The sequence below is a fragment of the Corvus kubaryi genome, unplaced genomic scaffold (genome assembly GCF_017639235.1).
Source record: "Corvus kubaryi isolate FWS band 111438036 unplaced genomic scaffold, C.kubaryi_AGA036_p1.0 37334, whole genome shotgun sequence".
Taxonomy (NCBI): Eukaryota; Metazoa; Chordata; class Aves; order Passeriformes; family Corvidae; genus Corvus; species Corvus kubaryi.
The window spans coordinates 4,095,218-4,102,731 of NW_024581108.1; the positions used below are offsets into that span (position 1 = coordinate 4,095,218).

Below are 7,514 nucleotides of genomic sequence, written 5' to 3' on the forward strand. Positions count from 1 at the left end.
GCAGACATTTCCTGTGTGTTAGAAGGGGAAAATCATTAATTGAAAGCCATTGCTCCTTCCTTATCCTCCTGAGATCATATTCCCAAGAAACACTATAAAGTTATTTGGTTACATTTCACAACCCTTTTGGATTTAATTAGGAACTAATGGGTTAGTTTTAATTCCCTCAGAGGCTTTGAATTCCAATAGCAGGCAGAGAAACAAGACTGGCACTGGGAATTATGACTCAAGTGGACATCTCTCAGTTTTAGTGCAAGTTAAGAGATTGGGAGTGAGTCCTTTTCATGGCCTGCTGATTCATGAAACATTTTAATAACCACAGGGAAAGGATTAGTTTTATTAAGGGTAATTACAAGCTGCTAGCCACCTATAAAATGCACCCCCATTTTATTGTAAAATGCCAGCAATATTTATTTCACTTGTTCTGTGCATTTTTTCTTGTCTTAAGCTGGCTCTGAAGTCAGTAGAAAACTTCTGTAGTCCCCATTCTAGCAGAATTGCCACTGAAAATCATGTTCTTTCTAAGGTTTCAGCTAATAAAGACTAAACAGTGGAAATTAAGTTTGCTTTTTTGACTGACAATAGTTATTTTTAGGATAAATGCACTTATTCCCCACTCATGCCGTTAGCTCCATTTCTGTCAACACCCTTCCAACATCACCATAAATTATTATTCATTTGCATTGCAGCACAGGCATAGGCTCCATTCAACCAGGCAAAGTGCAAAGACATGGTGAGAGACAATTCTTATTTGGGAGAATTGCACTCTAACCAGTTGTGACACAGGCTGAGTGAGAGAAAGGATGCTAGCAGAACAAATGCTGGTTTACCTTTTGTTTTTATCTGAAAGGCTGGAACAAGAGATTAGGAAATTTGGTCAAGCTTATATATATATATATATGGAAATATATATATATATTCATCAATGAATAAAGTGATTTGAATTAAATTTCTTGAGTAACAATGGAATTGAGAACATACTGGTCAAAGACATATTAGACTCTGGGCAAAATGCCTACATGCAATGTAGGTACCTTTTTGTCTCATGTCAGGACTAAATGTAAACATTAAATGGTGTTTAATTAATCATGAACCTCAGGCTGCCTTTCTGCAAAGGTGTACACTTTATTGAGTTCAGGCAAGAAGACCTGAACTGTGTATTTACAATAGCTGTCAGGTCTATCACCTGGAATGATACAGTGGGTAACACAATGTATTCGAATATGCACCTCCATGAGGTCTGTGGCTTCATTGACTTGTGTGCTAAATAGACAAGACATCTACCATGGTCCATTGAAAAATCCCAATATATTTTACAAACTTTTAAATTTTACCTGTGTTACAATGTAAGGTAACTTGCTCCTATGGACACCCCAGAGTTCAACACTGGGGGTACAATGGTGAGGATGTCTGATTTACTCTGGGTTTTATTCAGGTGGGAGAGGAAAATTAAAGTTATGGTTAAGGTTTCAGTCATTTTTTTAGACACCACATCCTCATTCCTCATTTCCATCACTAAAGCCCATGGGATCTATATGCATGGATATTTATTTTATTTGGCTTAAAATGTAATGGCTATGAATTTTCATTCATAATACTGCATTTTTGTTTTGTCGTATTATAGTAATAATGTCTCCAGCATAACAAGCTGGCAGCTATAACTTACTGAAGGAAAGGATGAACTTGACTAAATTTTACTTTTTTCTTTTTTTTTTGTTAAAATTCCCAGGTCCAAAAGCTAAGGCCCAGGTCTTCAGCTGTATAAATCAGCATGACTCCACTGAAGTCAGAGCAGCTACACCAACTTACACTAGGTAAGAGTCTGAACTTCAGTGACACCAGATACACAGTTTACAGGTTTTATTGGCAAGTACACATTTATAGACTTGGAGGCAGTTTCTAATCCTGTGTCATATCGTAAACACTACCACCTTGGACAAACAGAGAGAACAATAATTTGGACGCTGAAAGTCTTACCCACTTCTCTAAGAGTTTCTTTTATATGAATATGTTTCTGCTCTTCTGTGAAAGAGCCCCATGCACGCGAAAGAACCACATGCATGAAGGACCATTGCCAGACAGAAGTTAGATAGTTTCTACCACTAGCAAAATGAACTAATACTCAGATTCTGGCATTCAAAGCCGGGTAATCAACTTACAAGGTGGAAAATTGAAAAATATATAAAGGGAATACTTTGCCATCATTGATTAGTCACACAGTTCATTGTCGCATTGTTACTGAAACTGTTACATTTGCACTGTTCAAAACATGCTGGACCTTTAGATAAATGTAAAGGATGACTTAGCAAAAAAATAAAATCTTGAGAAGAACAGTTTGGGGTTTATGATAAATATTTGTTAAACAGGAAGAACTGAGGTAAGACATAATACAGATGAATATGTCTGCTGCCGGTTCTTGAACAGTCATTGCCATCATGCGTAAATGGCAGAACCAGCCCTAAACTGCATTTGAACTTGCTGCCTGGGTAGTCTGTTACTGACATTACTAAAACGAAGGTGAGTAGTCCTGCCCTCAGGGAACATGGGGAATGCCAGGAGATGCTGAGGGTAGATGGGGATGGACTGGGGTATAAAAAGCCTGAAGCCGGCTCATCTATCTGCAGTGGAGTGGGAGTTTGGATGGACAGAACAGCCTGTCCTACACTGCGATCAGCCTGTGGTCAATTAACCTGCACCAAAATGTAGTTTTCTTCATTACCAGTAAGCTAGGTTCGGCTAACTGTGCTCACTACAACATACAAATATTTTCTTCCTTCAGTTAAACAATAACACATGTATTAAGATAATACATCAAAATAGCAGTGTGCTAGAGCAAAGAAAAATTTTGAAAAAAAGAACTGTATTTAACTGTGATTATGTATATAGAACCAAATTTTAGGAAAAGGTATTGCACAGTACTTGATATAGCTCAGTACTGATTCTTTCTTTTTATTGCAGTGCAGCTTAATTTCTCTAAGCAATTTTAGTGAAGATTTGTCGAGAAGTTTTACTGAAATACAGGAATCTCCTATTATCCAAGTTCCCTGTTTCCACATACCTTTCCAAAAACTCTCACAGGTTTCTGTGGTACAAAGGGATTCCCTGTAGGAACTTCTCATAATATCCACATACGCAAACCATTTTTCTATCCTGCAGGCTTCCTGCTTCTGATGTGTTTGGAAGAGGTTTTATAATAAAGTTTTATACCATTACTAACATTTTCCTTCAAATACTTTTGGTCTGCCTTTTACAGTTTTACATTTAGCTTGCCAGAGGTTTTGCTATTTTCTGTTTTTCTCATCTGAACACAGTGTTTTTTAGGAGTTCCTTTTCCTTTTTAATAATATCCTTTATTCTCATGTAGAGCTCTGGTAGTCTTTTGGAGACCCTCTAACTGGCTTTGACAGATGATAGATACTTACTCAGAAACTCTAATACAGGTCATTTCCTCCTAATTTACTTTTAACAAACTTCCTTGATTTTATATAGTCCTCTTTGCAACATTCACTGTTGCTATGGTACGTTTATTTGGCCTTTTCACTTCTACAGGGTTTTTGAATTTGAATATATTATGATCAAAATTCTAAAACAGTTCTTTGATATAGAAATTCTGAAGAACGTCTGGTGCCCTGCTTGATACAAATCAGGAGTTCTCCAAGCTCCCCTGGATTGCTCCATTTAATGATTTATGTTGTCTAAAAGCTTAAGTTCTGCATAAAGCCCTATCATAATATTTATCCAGGGCAAGTATAATGGAGATCTCTTTACCCCTGCCTTCACAGCCTTTCTCATTTCCCCATCCATGTCGCAGGCAGCTATCCTAGCCTTTTTACTTTTAGTAACAAAGAACCAGGAGAGAGGGAGACTTTTCAGGCTTCAAGGACTTAGAGCAGAGCAGTTGCTCCTTTTGATTAATTTCCTGTAGTTTATTGATTTGAAGAACCTGAAGAATTGTTAACCAGTGAGCTGTTATGTTATGTTCCTATCTCTGTGACCTCAAAGACATCTATCCCCATCCTCCACTGTCCTAGTGAGCTCTTTTGCCTGAAAGTTTTAAAGTTTTCATATCTATATTTCTCCTGAGTCTTCAGTTTATTCTGTTAATGAACATCTCAGGAGTCTCCAGCTGTACAGAGGCCTGGATAATAGCAGAAGCAAGTTAAGAACAATCCAGGGAGCTGGGCTAAATGTTTGAATTCCTGGTTGATTTTTATGTTGTTACCTAACACTCTCTAGGTGCTTTCAAGTCTAGCAGCTTAGTCCTGACAAAGAACACTGTTTTCAGAGACAGTCCAAGTGTCACACTGCCATCCCAAATAATACCCTTTGTCATCATTTGATATCTTTGATATTCTCAAACCCTGACTATATTTATAGGTTATATATATTCACAGATTTCAATGATCAGAAGAAGACTGGTGCAGCTTTCTTAAATCAATGCTGATATGTAAATTGATTAATAATAGCATGGCTAATGAAGTGTAGCATCCACTGATAAACAGGGAGGTCCCTGTTCCTTCTGTCTCTGGCCTGTTCAATTCCAGGTCTAAATCATTTGCTGCCAACACCTTCAGAAGTTGGTAAGACTTAGGGAACAAGCCATGTTCTCCCTCACAGATTCCTAATTCCAGTCTTTGTCCATTTTCTCTAATCCTTTGCTAGCTGGTTAGGCAGTGTCCCCTCTGGCCTCTGAGAGAAGCATTTGCCAGAGATAAGCCTGCTCCTTAACAATCCCTAAGGCTACTGGATCTTCTGGAGCCTCTTCTGCCTTTCTGATTCTGTTTGATATAAAGTCTCCATTACAGGGAATACTAGACAAATTTATTTAACTGTAAATGTGCATTGAAAAGCAAAGAAAAACATCCTTCTATAAATAAACATTTGTACAACCCAGGTCTGAAGAGGATCTTCTGTGGTATGTGGAAGATGTGTCACTCTGCAAATTTAAAATTAATGGGGGCAGTGTAGTTACATTTATATGAAAGCCTGTTTGCCTGGTTGTGATGATGAACTAATTAACTAAAGCAGACTATTCAGTTTTAGGTTCTCTGAGTCCCAAGCACCAAGAATAAAATGGAAACAACCATCTTCTAAGAAAGATAAGGTTGGAATACAGGAAAGAGGAGATGTTTCAGCAATTGGTAATGTCAGGCTAAAGTAGCCATTGGATTCAGGTGACTAAAGAGAGAAGTCAAAATATTATTCAACTGTACAGTGAAAAAGCAGCATGGAGAAAATAAAGGAAAAAGAAAGTGAAAGAGCAGTGAGTATAAAAATAGGATGAAAGAAAAAAAAAATCCAAATACAATCAGATTAAGCAAAGGAACACAGTGAGAAACCTACCGTAAGAAAGGCAAGTAGGCCCTGGGTTACTCTCTTCTTATGCATGAGCCTTCAAATGCTACCTAAGTCTAGATTGTGAATTGCTCATTTTCCATTTAATAGAGTTTAGAAAATAGCAATAGCTGGGTGTTATAGTACTAATTGCCTTTACCTGTGAAAAAATGAGACCTAATAAGACTCAGTATTTTACAGTCAGCTATACACCACATAACAATCTCTCCTTTTTCCATCAGAGGTTTTGCAAATAGGTGACTACCTCACACAACCCAATTTCTGGTTGAGGCTGAAGAGATTTTGGAGATGGGAAACAGTCAGTGGAATTGCTGATTGTAATTCTTTTGAGTAACTTCTTAACATTACATTGCAGATCTATCACTCTTTGGTATGTGGGGAGCCCTGAAGTATTGCACTTTCTACAAGAAAACAACCCAGGGAATTCTTGTTCAAGAAAGTGTATTTGCAAGACAGTTTATCCACAAAAAAAAAAAAAAAATCTCTTAATCACATTATTTTGGAATTCATTCTTTTGGACTATCTTAAAGAAATACAAAATGCACATCAAAGGGGAAGGTTATAGGGTATGTCTGATTCCACAGCCTGGGTGGTCACCTTGTTACTGTATTTGGCCAGTGGCATCGAATGCCCCAATGCTAACACAGGGGCAATGTGCAGAATGATTAACAAATCAGAGAAATGAGAGCCAACAAAAACGATTTCCTTTCAAATTTCATTAGACTTTGTATCACTGGAGACACTGCAGATGTCTCAAAGCTGAAAATTTGCCTCAAAAACACATATAATTTTGTACACAGGGAGGCGAATAGACTTTTTCCAGACACACTGGCCCATTTCCTACTTATTTTGCAAGGTTTGAATCAAGTATTACTTTACCTGTTACAAGGGAAAGACTGCAGCAAAACCTCAAACTGCAACGAAAACTTAAGTTTTGCTTTGGAAAAATCAGGTACATCTAACTCAAGATAATTTTAAATTACTCCTTTCTCTTTTTTAAATTACTGGAGTGCCTTTTACAGAGGGCTTCTACACCTGAGGAAAAAGTTATTTGATCACAGTAATCCATAACCTTACTAGGGAAACTGAGGTCAGCTTTCATACAACCCCATCATTGGTTCTTAAGGCTTCTCTTTTGTGTAGTTAATTGCCTTTCCTTGCACTGAAGCACGGTAAACTTTCAGCAGCCTGAAAAACCGTAGTATTCTGGAATTCAGTATTTTTTAATCTACTTAAACCCAGTACTGTTGCAAAGTAGAAACTGGAGGAGCAGGACTCACCAAGAGTCTGGTCTTTTTTGTTCCCGTCACTTTTATTTCTCCCAGTATAGCAATAAGGAGTTTGTGTCACTTCCAGATGATGTACTCAGTTAATATCGAATGTCTCGCAGAGTGAGTACCACACCTCATACACAAAATGAGCAAGTCTGGTGGCATGCTGCGTTTTCAAATCTGGCTGGGCCCAAGCCTTAGACCAGTGCTGTTCAGAGCAGTGCAGAGAGGCCAGTCCCTGCTCCAGAGGCTGGACCTGGTGTCCCTCCCGTTCCCGGCCGCTCCTGGTTCGGCCCGGGCGAGCGGCGCTGCCCGTGCCCGCTGCGTTACCGCAGTGCCTGGGCCCCGTGTGCTCCATGGCACGAACACGCTGGGATAGGCACTCCCTGTCTCACCGCACTTACAACCCCGGTCACTTCCAGAGGAGCTGCGGGCTCCCCGCGCACAGCCGGCCCTGCCCGCCGGGACCGATCGCAGGCGCCCCGCCGGACCCCGCGCCTCCGGCCGGGCGGGGGGAGCGGAGCGAGGCGGGGCCCGGCGGCCGCCCCGCCCCATCCTCGGGGATGCCGGGATGTTTACGGGCCTGGCAGGAGCGGCGGGGGGCGGAGAGCAGGTCGGGGCTGCCGCTGGTGCCCGCGCCGCCCGCCAGGAGCCCCGCTAGGCGCCCGCCGCTGGCGCGGCCCCGGGCCCGAGGCGCCGGAGAAGCCGGGGAGGAGGGGCGGCCGGTCCCGGTCCCTCGTGTCAGGAGCAGGCGGAGCCAGGCTGCCCGGTGAGCGGGGCGGCAGCGGGGCCGTGGGCAGCGGCGGGGCCGGGGAGTCCCGGGGGTTCGGGCTGCGAGCCGGCGCTGCCGGAGCGCTCCCCCCGCCGCGGGGGTGCCGCGGTCCCGCC

The 7,514-nt window shown here is 41.4% G+C and overlaps 1 protein-coding gene and 1 long non-coding RNA gene across 5 annotated transcripts in view; one reads left to right on the plus strand and one right to left on the minus strand.

Moving 5' to 3' along the window:
• The window catches only part of LOC121665559, a 41,444-nt gene extending 34,317 nt beyond the window's left edge, over positions 1-7,127 (minus strand). For both annotated transcript variants that reach the window (XR_006016387.1, XR_006016386.1), the window contains exon 1: positions 6,636-7,127. This is a non-coding gene — a long non-coding RNA (uncharacterized LOC121665559). The remainder of the gene's footprint in view (positions 1-6,635) is intronic.
• A 161-nt stretch (positions 7,128-7,288) lies between these two features.
• The window catches only part of NEK7 (NIMA related kinase 7), a 70,252-nt gene continuing 70,026 nt past the window's right edge, over positions 7,289-7,514 (plus strand). For 2 of the 3 annotated variants that reach the window (XR_006016385.1, XM_042029924.1), the window contains exon 1: positions 7,289-7,395. The gene's annotated coding sequence lies outside the window, so the exon portion shown is untranslated. The remainder of the gene's footprint in view (positions 7,396-7,514) is intronic. The other variant, XM_042029921.1, reaches the window with a different exon arrangement.